General features: G+C 40.5%; 1 protein-coding gene across 1 annotated transcript in view; it reads right to left on the bottom strand.

Moving 5' to 3' along the window:
• Positions 1–17,261, bottom strand: part of LOC112247469 (FERM domain-containing protein 5-like) — a 124,274-nt gene that overhangs the window by 76,887 nt on the left and 30,126 nt on the right. The gene's annotated exons all lie outside the window — the stretch shown is intronic.

The raw sequence follows: 17,261 nt of genomic DNA, 5'->3' as shown, positions 1-17,261 counted from the left end.
TAAGTACTGCAGTTCTTGCTGTGAGATGTTACCCCACTCTTCCACTAAGGCACCTGCAAGTTCCCGGACATTTCTGGGGGGAATGGTCCTAGCCCCAACAGGTCCCAGACGTGCTCAATGGGATTGAGATCCAGGCTCTTTGCTGGCCATGGCAGAACACTGACATTCCTGTCTTGCAGGAAATCACGCACAGAACGAGCAGTATGGCTGGTGGCATTGTCATGCTGGAGGGTCATGGCAGGATCAGCCTGCAGAAAGGGTACCACATGAGGTACCACACAACGCTGTGTGTTACAGGGAGGATGTTTTCCCTGTAACACACAGCGTTGAGATTGCCTGCAATGGCAACAAGCTCAGTCCGATGATGTTGTGACACACCGCCCCGACCATGACGGACCATCGATCCCGCTCCAGAGTACAGGCCTCGGTGTAACGCTCATTCCTTCGACGATAATCGCCAATCCGACCATCACCCCTGGTGAGACAAAACCACGACTCGTCAGTGAAGGGCACTTTTTGCCAGTCCTGTCTGGTCCAGCAACGGTGGGTTTGTGCCCATAGGTGACGTTGTTACTGGTGATGTCTGGTGAGGACCTGCCTTACTACAACAGGCCTACAAGCCCTCAGTCCAACCTCTCTCAGCCTATTGCGGACAGTCTGAGCACTGATGGAGGGATTGTGCGTTCCTGGTGTAACTCGGGAGTTGTTGTTGCCATCCTGTACCTGTGCCGCAGGTGTGATGCTCGGATGTACCGATCCTGTGCAGGTGTTGTTACACGTGGTCTGCCACCGCAAGGATGATCAGCTGTCTGTCCTGTCTGCCTGTAGCTCTGTTTTAGGCGTCTCAGTACGGACATTGCAATTTATTGCCATGGCCACATCTGCAGTCCTCATGCCTCCTTGCAGCATGGCTAAGGCACATTCACGCAGATGAGCAGGGACCCTGGGCATCTTTCTTTAGGTGTTTTTCAGAGTCAGAAGAAAGGCCTCTTTAGTGTCCTAAGTTTTCATAACTGTGACCTTAATTGCCTACCGTCTGTAAGCTTTTAGTGTCTTAATGACCATTCCACAGGTGCATGTTCATTAATTGTTTATGGTTCATTGAACAAGCATGGGAAATAGTGTTTCAACCATTTACAATGAAGATCTGTGAAGTTATTTGGATGATTAAGAATTATCTTTATAAGACAGGGTCCTGAAAAAGGGATGTTTCTTTTTTTGCTGAGTTTTTTAACATTATTTTGGTTGCAATAATTTTATATAATCATTTAAATAGAAAAACTCTTAAGTTTTGAATGTGTATCAGTTTATACACCATGTGCCATGGAATTGGTACATAGAAAATAGAAACTTCCCAACTATTTTGCAATCAATATGGCACAGCTGTCAATTCTTTAGTCCTTAAATGAAACTGGTATCATTTATTTATCACAATTTTCTTTAACCAATTTTGATCCTTAATTCAGGGTTGACAGACAAGTTCCTTACCTTCTTCCCCTTTCACTTGCCTCTTCCATTTGTGTTTCTTATAAATTACTTAAACTGACAAACTTTTGGTATGAGCCCAATACACATTGTGATATTTTTCCTGTTTTTTCCTACATTATTAAATGTATAATATGTTTTTAAATTGTGAAATTGTCCTCTGAACAAGAAAAAACATTATGTGAACACTTATGAGAAAATCCCAATCTCATATTGAACATTAAACAGGTTGAGTTCTCTGAATCAACGGGGCATTCCCAATGTTACACTGTTTGGACATTAAAGCCCGCCTCCTGGATTCTCCCTATATAGTAGAATATTTACCAGACAACTGGTGGAAAAACATAGGAATGGGAAAAGAAATGGAAAAACATGGCTAATCTATGTCTAATGGCATGCTAATATCGATGGACTTACTAAACAGAAAATGTAATCTTATCAAGTCAAGTTCTGTAAGGCGAGGACACCTGTTGGGCAAATGATCCCATCTCCTGGGAACTGAGCTGAAAACTCAGCACAAAAGACAGACGAATGGAGAATTGAATCAGCTTGGAAGAGAAAAAGGAGGGAGAGCAGGAGGGAGAGAGGAGAGTAGACATAACAAAGAGTTGTCAGTCTTGGACTGAAACAGTACAAAATGGCCTCTGAACTATTCAGCATCGCAAAATTATAATCTTAATAGATCAATCATAATCTTTCTGTTTCTTTCCACTGTGTGTTTCTTAGCATAATAATACATCCTCTCTTTATAAATAAGTATGGTTTTCTCTTGCTTTGACAAATGCTGTCTCTAAGACAATTAAAGACCTTACGTATACTTTAAGATTGTTGACATGAGACTTGATGAATGAAGGCTAAACTAATAAAATAATAAAAACGATTACTTGTGACCTTACACAACTTTTAACTTGAAATAGTAGGCCGATTAATTCATTAATTAAGTCACCAATTATTAGACCTCTAAAGTTCCTACAAGGGAAAGTACAGCAGGACACTGAGAGGAGGATGAGACTGATGGGCTAACAGCCTTGTTGTGCCAACATGGGATCACAGCAGGACACTAACAGCAGCCTTGTTGTGTCTATTGGGGATCGCTGCAGGACATTAACAACAGCCTTGTTGTGTCTTTAGGGGATCACAGCCTTGTTGTGTCTATAGAGGATCACAGCCTTGTTGTGTCTATAGGGGATCACAGCCTTGTTGTGTCTATAGGGGATCACAGCCTTGTTGTGGCTATAGAGGATCACAGCCTTGTTGTGTGTATAGGGGATCACAGTCTTGCTGTGTCTATAGGGGATCACAGCCATGTTGTGTCTATAGGGGATCACAGCCAAGTTGTGTCTATAGGGGATCACAGTCAAGTTGTGTCTATAGGGGATCACAGCCTTGTTGTGTCTTTAGAGGATCACAGCCTTGTTGTGTCTTTAGGGGATCACAGCCTTTTGTGTCTATAGGGGATCGTCTATAGGGGATCAAAGCCTTGCTGTGTCTATAGGGGATCATAGCCTTGTTGTGTCTATATGGGATCACAGCCTTGTTATGTCTATAGGGGATCACAGCCTTGTTGTGTCTATAGAGGATCAAAGCCTTGTTGTGTCTATAGGGGATCACAGCCCTGCTGTGTCTATAGGGGATCACAGCCATGTTGTGTCTATAGGGGATCACAGCCTTGTTGTGGCTATAGAGGATCAACGCCTTGTTGTGTCTATAGGGGATCACAGCCTTGTTGTGTCTTTAGGGGATCACAGCCGTGTTGTGTCTATAGGGGATCACAGACTTGTTGTGTCTATAGGGGATCACAGCCGTGTTGTGTCTATAGGGGATCACAGCCGTGTTGTGTCTATAGGGGATCACAGCCTTGTTGTGTCTATAGGGGATCACAGCCTTGTTGTGTCTATAGGGGATCACAGCAGGGGATGTACAGTACAAAAGTAGCCTGGGTCACTGAGTCGCTGAACACAGAGAACATCAGCAGCCCGAAGAGGAATATCGCTTCTGCTTACTGGCATGCTCTCCAGAGGAACCAGCTTGAAAGAGTGTTCTATTTACTTTTGGGAGAAAGGGGGATAGAGGAAGAGGAGGGCTCATTAAAAATATATATATATTGGGAAAGGAGACAATTAGGGACACAGGCTACCCTCTTTTGTTCAGAAGTTTGGGGGAAATGAAGTCCAGAGCCATTAAAACTGTCTAGCAGTGTGGTAGATAGCCTACTTGGTAATGGTATGCCTAAGGGGAGCTGGTAACATCACCGCTACATTTTACGTGGCCATGTACACTGACACACCAACTGGATGTGCTTAGTAGTTTAGTTTACAACAAGTGGGTCAAATTGTTATTACACAGAGAAAAGGATAGTCTTTTACTGCTGTAGCCCTGAACTGCTCCAGGATATATCTTACACTGTCACATCTCATTCCAAGCTTCAAGGCCAGCACAGAGCAATGACAAGGCTTCCTGCAAACCATCAAACTACATGAAAGTCTAGTTGAATTATCTCAATACATTGAGCTTGTTAAATTACATTGGAGAAATGTTCTAGGATGGGATTTCAATATGCTCTCAAAAAGTAGCACTCAGAGAAGCAGGAACCACCAAAACCTTTGTCAAGGACCATTTTGTAGAGAAGCTACCTTAGATGAACTTTAGATACCGCAGATAAACTGTGAATCTTAGAATTGCTTTACTCAGCAACAATCAATGCTTTGACACTCAAAATGAGAAAACACTACAGCTCAACTGGAATCATCCCAATAACCAAAGATTACTGCAGTCATAAGTTCCTCCCTGACTTAATATCTACAGTGGGGCAAAAAAGTATTTAGTCAGCCACCAATTGTGCAAGTTCTCCCACTTAAAAAGATGAGAGAGGCCTGTAATTTTCATCATAGGTACACTTCAACTATGACAGACAAAATGAGAGAAAAAAAATCCAGAAAATCACATTGTAGGATTTTTAATGAATTTATTTGCAAATTATGGTGGAAAATAAGTATTTGGTCAATAACAAAAGTTTATCTCAATACTTTGTTATATACCCTTTGTTGGCAATGACAGAGGTCAAACATTTTCTGTAAGTCTTCACAAGGTTTTCACACACTGTTGCTGGTATTTTGGCCCATTCCTCCTTGCAGATCTCCTCTAGAGCAGTGATGTTTTGGGGCTGTTGCTGGGCAACACGGACTTTCAACTCCCTCTAAAGATTTTCTATGGGGTTGAGATCTGGAGACTAGCTAGGCCATTCCAGGACCTTGAAATGCTTCTTATGAAGCCACTCCTTTGTTGCCCGGGCGGTGTGTTTGGGATCATTGTCATGCTGAAAGACCCAGCCACGTTTCATCTTCAATGCCCTTGCTGATGGAAGGAGGTTTTCACTCAAAATCTCATGATACATGACCCAATTAATTCTTTCCTTTACACGGATCAGTCGTCCTGGTCCCTTTGCAGAAAACCAGCCCCAAAGCATGATGTTTCCACCCCCATGCTTCACAGTAGGTATGGTGTTCTTTGGATGCAACTCAGCATTCTTTGTCCTCCAAACACGACGAGTTGAGTTTTTACCAAAAAGTTATATTTTGGTTTCATCTGACCATATGACATTCTCTCAATCTTCTTCTGGATCATTCAAATGCTCTCTAGCAAACTTCAGATGGGCCTGGACATGTACTGGCTTAAGCAGGGGGATACGTCTGGCACTGCAGGATTTGAGTCCCTGGCGGCGTAGTGTGTTACTGATGGTAGGCTTGGTTTACTTTGGTCCCAGCTCTCTGCAGGTCAATCACTAAGTCCCCCCGTGTGGTTCTGGGATTTTTGCTCACCGTTCTTGTGATCATTTTGACCCCACGGGGTGAAATCTTGCATGGAGCCCCAGATCGAGGGAGATTATCAGTGGTCTTGTATGTCTTCCATTTCCTAATAATTGCTCCCACAGTTGATTTATTCAAACCAAGCTGCTTACCTATTGCAGATTAAGTCTTCCCAGCCTGGTGCAGGTCTACAATTTTGTTTCTGGTGTCCTTTGACAGCTCTGTGATCTTGCCAATAGTGGAGTTTGGAGTGTGACTGTTTGAGGTTGTGGACAGGTGTCTTTTATACTGATAACAAGCTCTAACAGGTGCCATTAATACAGGTAACGAGTGGAGGATAGAGGAGCCTCTTAAAGAAGAAGTTACAAGTCTGTGAGAGCCAGAAATCTTGCTTGTTTGTAGGTGACCAAATACTTATTTTCCACCATAATTTGCAAATAAATTCATTAAAAATCCTACAATGTGATTTTCTGGAGAAAAAAAATTCTCATTTTGTCTGTCATAGTTGAAGTGTACTTATGATGAAAATTACAGGCCTCTCTCATCTTTTTAAGAGGGAGAACTTGCACAATTGGTGGCTGACTAAATACTATTTTATAATATTTTTTGCCCCACTGTATATAGATAGCTTTGACACTGCAACTGAATATCTTAGGATTGTTTACTTATCTGTATTTCATTCATTCAACATTAACATGATAAGCGCTGATAAGTACCATACATATTTGATGAATGATTTGGCATGCTCTGATACATGTTTCCTTAACGTGAGCTGCAGCCACTGAGAACTGTTATTGAGTAGCAATCAATCAACCACGCCAGCTTCAGTTAACTGGCTGAAGGAGAAGAAGGAGACCTGGGCTCAGGAGAATGGCATCCTGGCATCACATCCCACCCCCATTATAACACTCCTCAAGCAGGCCTCTCCAACTCTGAAGGTGTAACAAGGGGAATGAAAGCTGATTCTCTGAAGGTGTACAAGGAAGGACAAGGGGAATGGACCTACCTCTGATGAGATCACATCTCACCTCCATTATCACACTCTTCAACAAGGTCTCTCCAGCTCTGATGTTCAATGAAGGACAAGGGGAATATGGGAATGGACCTATCTCTGTGCAAGTGTACCAGGACAAGGGGAATGGACCTGCCTCTGTGAAGGTGTACCAGCCCAGGACAAGGAGAATGGACCTACCTCTGTGAAAGTCTACCAGGACAGGGGGAATGGACAGGGCTTTATGCCTGAGACATTTAATAATGAGAGCATCGCTGGCAGGCCTACAGGGATCTATTTGAAACACAGTACGTTGCTGCTGCTGCTACTGCTAATGAAAAGTGACACATCGGAGGAAGACATTCTCTTAGATTAGTTGCACCAAATGAGCATGCCTTCACATCGATGACAATAGTGCTATTGAAGAGCTATATAGCTATTCTGTCGTTGTCAGGAATTTAATGGCTTCTCCTGAGCTATTAATACAGTTCATATGTTTCCAGTGAAAGTGAAATTGGGTTGAAAAGGAAACTTTACAACACATTATATCATTATGTCCCAAGAGAAGTTTATGTAATAATATTGAAGTTTATACTGGACATTTTTATATAGCATACTTTCACCTCAGGTAAACTGAGGTCTCCAATTGGATCACATATTCATCTATTTACAGCTATAGAAAATAGCCGGAAGGCTACAATTAACTCTGGATCCCTAACCCTAAATAGCACCAGCTAAACTGTGTCAATAGAAACACAAACAGTAACTCCATAGCCATAGAAAAGAACTGGAAGGCATTCATTTAAATAGCTGGGCAGAATCAGGACGATAGAACAATGACACTGTGATGGATCTTCCACAGAGCTAAAACACTATTTCCCATTATAACAGGGTAATAGGAAGGCACAGTTGCAATTATTGGGGCATGGAGATGGAGTCCATCCATTGGAGGTGAAAAGTTCTCTCCCTCATTTCAGAGATAGTAGAGATGGTAACACACTTTCCTTCAATAATTTACATCTTATAACGAGGTACAATGTGCACTGATATAGGCTACTTCATTATCATTACAGTCAGAAACTAGAACTTGGAACTCAATTGATTCCAGGTGCCTGATTCCCTGTGGTAAATTACTTCACTAACCCAGGAGGAAGTGATGCAGAGCAGAGCAGACACGCTATTAGAGAATGTCACTTATACAGTCTTTCTATTAACACCTACAATACCTCTGAGACTTCAGTCAATGGAGAGGTGGAGAGAAAGGGAAGGAGGAAGGGAGACAGACAGTGTGTGTGTGAGAGAGAGAGAGAGAGAGAGAGAGAGAGAGAGAGAGAGAAAGAGAGCGAGCGAGGGAGAGAGAGATGAGCGAGGGAGAGAGAGATGAGCTACTAGGCTTTACAACCACGTTGCCATGATTTTCATATAGACACTCAATCATCGTGTTACTTTTTAATGGTACGTTTACAAACACATATTTTGATGAATAGAATTGAAAGTTGTGTCTCATTATGGTAAGTGGTGAAATAAGTATAGCTAGTTACAATTGTAATGGCTTAGCAGATAATAAGAAAAGACGATCAGTATTTACCTGGCTAAAAGAGAAGGAATATAATATCTATTGTTTACAGGAAATTCATTCAACAATTTTAGATGAAGTTTGTGGAAAAAGGACTGGGGGGGGGCGAAATATGTTTCTCCCATTGTAACGGTTTTCTTCCGCTGAAGGAGAGGAGGACCAAAATGCAGCGTGGTTAGTGTTCAACATCTTTAATATAGACGATCAACGAGAACACTACAAAATACAAAACAATAAATGTGAAAACCGAAACAGTCCTATCTGGTGCAATGACACAAAGACCGAAGACAACCACCCACAAAGTACCCACAAAATATGGCTGCCTAAATATGGTTCCCAATCAGAGACAACGATAGACAGCTGCCTCTAATTGAGAACCAATCTAGGCAACCATAGACCTATAAATTACTTAGAAAGGAAACAGCCCCATAAACATACAAAAAACCCTAGACCAGACAAAATGCATAAATCCATGTCACTCCCTGACCTAACCAAAATAATAAAGAAAACAAAGATAACTAAGGCCAGGGCATGACAGTAACCCCCCAAAAAAAGGTGCGGACACCTGGCCGCACACCTAAATCCATAGGAGAGGCTCTGGCGCGGGACGTGGACCCCACTCCACCATAGTCTTTGTCCGCTTTAGTCTCTTCCTAGGAACGGCGACCCTCGCCGCCGACCTAGGATTGGTAACCCTACTAAAGGGCCCCACTCCACTAAACAAACTCCTCCGGACTGAGGGGCAGCTCCGGACTGAGGGGTAGCTCAGGACTGAGGGGCAGCTCAGGACTGAGGGGTAGCCCAGGACTGAGGGGTAGCCCAGGACTGAGGGGTAGCTCAGGACTGAGAGGTAGCTCAGGACTGAGAGGTAGCTCAGGCTGGTTAACGGCTCTGGCTGCTTCTGGCTGACTGATGGCTCTGGCAGCTCCTGGCTGACTGGCGGCTCTGGCAGATCTTGGCTGAATGGCGGCTCTGGGAGATCCTGGCTGACTGGTGGCTCAGGACAGACAGGAGACTCTAGCAGCTCTGGACAGGCGAGAGAATCTAGCAGCTCTGGACAGGCGGGAGACTCTAGCAGCTCTGGACAGGCGAGGTGCACTGTAGGCCTCAATTTGCACTTCCAATGCCTTCCACTAGATGTCAACAGTCTTTAGAAATTGTTTCAGGCTTGTATTCTTATAAATGAGGGAGTAAGACCAGTCTGAATGAGTGGACCCTGACGTGTCACAGAGCTTTTTCATGCGCAATCCCGAGTGAGTGCATTTCTTGTTTACCTTTTATATTGACAACGTTATTGTCCGATTGAATTATTATAGATCATTTGGGCTACAAACAACCTGAGGTTTGAATATAAACATTGTTTGACATGTTTCTATGAACTTTACGGATACAATTTAGATTTGTTTTGTCTGCCTGTTTTGACTGCGTTTGAGCCTGTGGATTACTGAAGAAAACGCACAAACAAAACTTAGGTTTTTGGAAATAAAGAGACAAAAGGAACATTTATTGAGTAAATGAATGTCTTCTGAGTGCAACCATATGAAGATCATCAAAGGTAAGGGATTAATTTTACCTCTATTTCTGTGTTTTTTAACGCTTCTGCTTGGCTGGTTACTGTTTGTAATAATTTGTCAACTGGGCTATGTTCTCAAATAATCGTAAGGTATGCTTTCGCTGTAAAACATTTTTTAAATCTGACACCGTGGTTGGATTCACAAGTAGTTAATCTTTAAAGCTATGTAAAATATGTTTTGTTTTCTGAATTTCTATAATGAGTATTTCTGTATTTGAATTTGGCGCTCTGCAATCTCACTGGATGTTGGCCAGGTGGGAGCGTCCCACATACCCTAGAGAGGTTTTAACCTATACGGTCTAAATAATGATGATCCAAGATCCTTTGAAAATATATATAAGAATTTATCAACTCTACAAGCAACACTAGACTCTATTATTATGGTGGGAGATTTTTATACAGTCTTAATGTAACGGCTCTCTTCTATCTCCTCCTCTGACGAAGAGGTAGAACAAGGATCGGACCAAAATGCAGCGTGATGATGATTCATGATATATTTTAATGAAGGAAAACCTATACATACAGAAACTACAAAACTAATGAAATGAAATAATGAAAACCGAAACAGCCTATCTGGTGAAATACAAAAACACTAAGACAGGAACAATCACCCACAAAATACACAGTAAAACTCAGGCTACCTAAATATGGTTCCCAATCAGAGACAACGAGAATCACCTGACTCTGATTGAGAACCGCCTCAGGCAGCCAAGCCTATGCTAGACACACCCCTAATCAGCCACAATCCCAATGCCTACAAAAACCCCAATACAACAACACAATAAACCCATGTCACACCCTGGCCTGAACAAATAATTAAAGAAAACACAAAATACTAAGACCAAGGCGTGACACTTAAATACCTCTATGGACCGGAAAGGAAATCACACTACAAACTGTCACCCTTAGGCACTTAAGGAAATCATGAATGTCATGGATATATTGGAATTAGTGGATATATGCAGACTTAAATACCCTGACCTAGTGAGATATACATTGCAGAGGTTTAATCAAGCTAGTCGTCCTGACTACTTTCTTATGCCATTCTCTCTGGGCCCTAAAGTTGAAAAAGTGTTGATAGAGGACAGAATGCGGTCGGATCATCACATAATTGGCATATACTTTACTCTTACAGAATTTCCACATGGGTGAGGAAATTGGAAATGTAATCAAAGCCTACTAGATGATAAATTGTTTAGAACTAGGACAGAAGAATATATAACTGACTTTTTCAGACATAACATAGGTACAGCAGATCCACTTATTGTATGGGACACTTTTAAATGTGCCATTAGAGGCCATGCAATTCAGTACTCATCTATAAAACAAAAGCAATTTAGATCAAAAGAGTCAAAATTAACAAAGGAAATTGAAGGACTAACAGTACAATTAGATAAATAATAATAAATGCTGTACCATAGAGGCACAGAATAAGTTAGAGACAAACCAAAAAGAAATGGAGGAACTTATTCAAGAAAGATCCAGTGTAATACACTATAAAAAAATAAAGCGAACTGGATGGAATATGGGAAAAAATGCGCCAAATTCTTTTTCAATCTTCAATATAGAAATGCTAACAAAAAATGTATTGAAATTTGTTACAAATGATGGAGTCACACATGATTCACCAAAAAGTATTTTGAAAGAGGAAGTAAAGTACTTTAAGAATATGTTTTTGTTTTAGTCTCCTCCATCGCCACTAACTGAAGCTAATTGTATGGATTGTTTTTCCTAATAATAATGTCAAATTAACATCTGTACAGAAAGACTCATATGAAGGCCACATTACAGAGGAGTAACTTCTTGATGCAATTAAAGCCTTTAAGGCTGGGAAAACTCCAGGGCTGGATGGCATATATACTCAGAGGACCATTATTAGCATATTTTAACCACTCCTATATAAATGGTAGATTATCAGACACGCAACAAGAAGGTCTGATATCATTATTACTGAAACAGGACCCAAGTGGTATGTATAAAGATCCAGTCCATGAAAAAAATTGGAGACCTCTTACACTTCAGTGTTGTGAAGCAAAAATCCTAGCAAAAATGCTTGAAGCATAGAATTAAAAAAGCATTGTCAGATGTTATTCATCCTAATCATACAGGTTTTTTACATGGACGATACATTGGAGATAATATAAGACAAGTACTGGAAACAATAGAATACTATGAAATATCGGGGACAACAGGCCTGGTTTTCATAGCTGATTTTGAAAAGGCTTTTGATAAAGTACGACTGAAGAATGCCTAGAATATTTTAATTTTTGGGAATCTCTTATAGAAATTGTTAAAGTTATGTATAGTAACACTAGGTGTAAAATAGTAAATAATGGCTACATCTAAGGAAGTTTTAAACTATCTAGAGGAGTAAAACAAGGTTGTCCACTATCGGCATATCTATTTATTATTGTCATTGAAATGTTAGCTGTTAAAATTAGATCAAACAATAATATTAAGTGATTAGAAATCCGTGGCTTAAAAACTAAGGTGTCATTGTACGCTGATGATTCATGTTTTCTTTCAAAACCATAATTAGAATCTCTCCTCGGCCTCATAGAGGATCATGATCACTTTTGGTATCCTCTCTCGATTAAAACCAAATTATTATAAGTGTACTATGTTACGTATTGGATCACAAAGAAAATGCTAATTTTACATGACCGTGTAGTTTACCAATTAAATGGTCTGACAGAGATGTGGACATACTCGGTATACAAATCCCCAAAGAAAGAAATTCTCTCACTCCAATACATTTTTATAGAAAGTTAGCAAAAATAGATAAGAACTTGCTACCATGGAAAGGAAAATACCTCTCTATTTGTGGATAAAAATCACCCTGATTAACTCCTTAGTCATATCAAAGTTTACCTATTTGCTTATGGTTTGCCTACACCTAGTGACCTGATTTTTAAATAAAATATATTAAATTAAAAGGGCCTATTTATATAACGAATATGAATTCGGAGGGCAGAAATTATTAAATATTAAAGCATTAGACCTCTCACTAAAGGCATCAGTCATACAAAAGTTATACTTAAATCCAAACTGGATCTCTCGTAAAAAAAAAAAGTTTTTTTTTTTTTTTTTTTTTTTTTTTTTTCACGTTTTCTCCCCAATTTCATGGTATCCAATTGTTTTTAGTAGCTACTAGCTTGTCTCATCGCTACAACTCCCGTACCGGCTTGGGAGAGACGAAGGTTGAAAGTCATGTGTCCTCCGATACACAACCCAACCAAGCCACACTGCTTCTTTAACACAGCGCGCATCCAACCCCGAAGCCAGCCGTTTTCTCTGTCTCTCTTGTGTTTTCCACAGGAGTAGACCATGGTGCAGTTCATTGTTTGCCGCGTGTTCCGGTTAAAACATAGTCAAAATAACGCCGAAAAGGGTTTAAACATAATATGTTATGAGTAAAACCTTTCCCTTGCCAAGGGAATCCTATGTTGTGCATTTTTCATGCAAAAGTAGGATTAGCTTGCAAGAGATGCTAAGCTAACAAAGGGAAAATAGCCATTTTGTTTTCTTGTGCCACATTGTAATTCCTCCGCCTTGCGGAACGGAAGTCCCGCCCCGGGTACTTCCATTTGATTTCAGCGTGTGCAATCAGTGACGGCTGAAGTGTGTGCCAGTACTTTCCTTCAAGAATTATTCAGGTCACACTCAAGTCATTATTTATGATATCCAGATGGATATCAATGTCTTATTCAATTGAACTAATAAGTGAAATTGCCAGATTTACATTCTCAAATGGATTTTTTTATATAATATCCAAATTGATGAGTTTTCTAAATAAGACATTGTAAACTTTTTCAAAACTAACCTAGGTGAAGCAACTTCTCAGGTTAATTAAAGTTTCATTCCCAAATAGCCTATACAGGTTTGATTTATCATTAAATTGATCAATCAGTAAAATGTGTTTTTTGCAAAACCATTCAGTAATCCAGTACTGACAGAAGTCCGCCTCCAGCGGGAATCCCATGTGGCTTCGGCCTTAGGGAGAAGCGTACCATAGTGGTGAATGTTCCCATCATTTGATCTACTGTTTACACTTATGATATCCAATCAATGGAGATCTCATGGATTATCGTCTCATTCAATTCAATAAATTAAATTGTTGAACATACCTTAACGTCCTTCCAATCAAATGAGACACTTTTAAACTTCTCATATTAACCTGGATGAAGCAACCTCTCAGGTTAATTAAAGTTTAATACCCAGATAGCCTACCCAGGTAGGATTAATTAATTTGGCATTGATTAATTAATTCAATTTGCTTTTGCAAATTCATTCACGTCCAACTTCCACATTACTGGTACAGTACTGATGGTTCGTCAACATCTATAAATAGATTAAACTTGTCTTTGCAGCTTCCAATGAATTCCAAACCCAAACTTTGAAAAATAAATAGAACAATTTTTCCTGTAAATTTTTCTAATAATGTGCAAGCTATCAAAGGTGGTCACCACTCCTCCGCTAATTAGTGAACCTCCACCCATAAAAGGATTGATCTCTGACCTCAGCAGCGATACCCAACCCTAATTATGCCATTACTGAAAAAACAGCCAAAATTGCGAACGCTCTCCAAAATCAACCATCAAACACAGGCTTTGTGACGGTTCTCTCCACTTTAGCACTTATGTATCGCCATCAAAGGTTGGCATCGGTCCAATACCACAGTGCACAGCTGAAGCACGTGCAAGACATGGCTAATATGAGGGCACAGGTAGAGAGAACTGAGCAACTATTGACAAAAGCAGGAAATGAAAACATTCTGCTAGTCGAGGAACTGTGTTTGAAATCTGAACAATTAAAAGTAATTGCAAATACTCATGACGATGAACGAGCACAAACTCTCCAACAAAATCGTTGTCTGCAGGAACAACTCAATTTAGCCAAAACTAAATAGCTAGAGATGTTAAAAAAGCAATTCCACAGCTTCTGATATTAAGGTTATGGCTAGCCTCCTCTCCTATGTAGGCACATCTCCTATACACTCTGATTAAAAAATAAATAAAAGATAAGCATGAGGTAGGAAACTCATGTTAACGTCAGATTATCATAGTGGAGAAAATAGGCCTATCCAACAGCCTATTAACTGACAATGTAGGCTGCTTTCTCTGTGTCTCGAACATCTCTCATTCAGACTAAAAAGCCCAACGTATCAGCAGATGCTTTACTGTTGCTGATACTGTGGATGAAAGAGTGGACATTGAAACTCTAGAAGGGATGAGAGACAGATGAGAGAAGGGATGAGCTGCCAGTCTGGCCCTGGTACACACAGCTCTCTCTCATACCAATGATGCCCTGCCAAGCCTAACACGCCTGGCAATCTACCAATGCCACCTAACTCTCCAAATCGATCCAATATAATACCCTCAAGAGGTTTGTTTCATCCATATCACCTCATCTCTAACACACTGGGCTCTATTTTCGGCTGGCTTTAAGGAGGCATAAGTGTCAAGCGCACCTTCATTTAGAATTTAGTCATGTTAAAACTGGGGCACAGGTATTTTCCACCCCTTACGCCAGGTTCAGTAATTTACCTGTCTAACTTCAGCTCGCTGGCACCGAGGTGGGAGGGGTGGCAATATTTGAGGTGTGTACTTAAAAACAAGTGCAAAAGAAATCATTTCATGCAGCGTTAAAGGAATAGTTCACTATTTTACAACTTGACGTTACGGTTAGATGGTTCACCCTGAAAGTAGTCTATGGGCCAGGAGAAACTGTAATCCATGGTTCAGTTTTCTTTACACAGCCATTACAAACTTTAGCTGACTTTAGCCACCGCGAGCAAAAATCAATGGGAGTGATGGGGGCATGTGAGCATGTTGTTGTTTTGTATAGCCAAATCACCTTTAAGTATCATCAAACCAGATATGAAATTGATTTCAGGTGATTTGGACATTATTATTATTTTATTATTTGTCCTAAAAAACCTATAGCGCTCCCGTCAGCGCTAAGATGTACCATTGTGTTAGGTTTGTTCAAAGAGAGCCCACGCAGTCAAACGGGAACCTAACCGCAACATTGCTACAGTACAAGCAGACTGAATGGAAGTGGATGAAGAGACAGGAGAATAACCACAGCCTTGTTACTTGAAGACTGAATGGAAATAGATGAAGAGACAGGAGAATAACCACAGCCTTGTTACTAGAAGACTGAATGGAAATAGATGAAGAGACAGGAGAATAACCACAGCCTTGTTACTAGAAGACTGAATGGAAATAGATGAAGAGACAGGAGAATAACCACAGCCTTGTTACTAGAAGACTGATGGAAATAGATGAAGAGACAGGAGAATAACCACAGCCTTGTTACTAGAAGACAGGAGAATAACCACAGCCTTGTTACTAGAAGACTGAGGAAATAGATGAAGAGACAGGAGAATAACCACAGCCTTGTTACTAGAAGACTGATGGAAATAGATGAAGAGACAGGAGAATAACCACAGCCTTGTTACTAGAAGACTGAATGGAAATAGATGAAGAGACAGGAGAATAACCACAGCCTTGTTACTAGAAGACTGATGGAAATAGATGAAGAGACAGGAGAATAACCACAACCTTGTTACTAGAAGACTGAATGGAAATAGATGAAGAGACAGGAGAATAACCACAGCCTTGTTACTAGAAGACTGATGGAAATAGATGAAGAGACAGGAGAATAACCACAGCCTTGTTACTAGAAGACTGATGGAAATAGATGAAGAGACAGGAGAATAACCACAGCCTTGTTACTAGAAGACTGAATGATGAAGATAGATGAAGAGACAGGAGAATAACCACAGCCTTGTTACTAGAAGACTGAATGGAAATAGATGAAGAGACAGGAGAATAACCACAGCCTTGTTACTAGAAGACTGAATGGAAATAGATGAAGAGACAGGAGAATAACCACAGCCTTGTTACTAGAAGACTGAATGGAAATAGATGAAGAGACAGGAGAATAACCACAGACTGAAGACTGACAGGAGAATAACCACAGCCTTGTTACTAGAAGACTGATGGAAATAGATGAAGAGACAGGAGAATAACCACAGCCTTGTTACTAGAAGACTGAATGGAAATAGATGAAGAGACAGGAGAATAACCACAGCCTTGTTACTAGAAGACTGAATGGAAATAGATGAAGAGACAGGAGAATAACCACAGCCTTGTTACTAGAAGACTGAATGGAAATAGATGAAGAGACAGGAGAATAACCACAGCCTTGTTACTAGAAGACTGAATGGAAATAGATGAAGAGACAGGAGAATAACCACAGCCTTGTTACTAGAAGACTGAATGGAAATAGATGAAGAGACAGGAGAATAACCACAGCCTTGTTACTAGAAGACTGAATGGAAATAGATGAAGAGACAGGAGAATAACCACAGCCTTGTTACTAGAAGACTGATGGAAATAGATGAAGAGACAGGAGAATAACCACAGCCTTGTTACTAGAAGACTGAATGGAAATAGATGAAGAGACAGGAGAATAACCACAGCCTTGTTACTAGAAGACTGAATGGAAATAGATGAAGAGACAGGAGAATAACCACAGCCTTGTTACTAGAAGACTGAATGGAAATAGATGAAGAGAGAATAACAGCCTTGAATAACCACAGCCTTGTTACTAGAAGACTGAATGGAAATAGATGAAGAGACAGGAGAATAACCACAGCCTTGTTACTAGAAGACTGAATGGAAATAGATGAAGAGACAGGAGAATAACCACAGCCTTGTTACTAGAAGACTGAATGGAAATAGATGAAGAGACAGGAGAATAACCACAGCCTTGTTACTAGAAGACTGATGGAAATAGATGAAGAGACAGGAGAATAACCAC

This window comes from Oncorhynchus tshawytscha, linkage group LG12, assembly GCF_018296145.1.
Source record: "Oncorhynchus tshawytscha isolate Ot180627B linkage group LG12, Otsh_v2.0, whole genome shotgun sequence".
Taxonomy (NCBI): Eukaryota; Metazoa; Chordata; class Actinopteri; order Salmoniformes; family Salmonidae; genus Oncorhynchus; species Oncorhynchus tshawytscha.
This window is presented reverse-complemented; position numbering and strand designations above follow the sequence as displayed.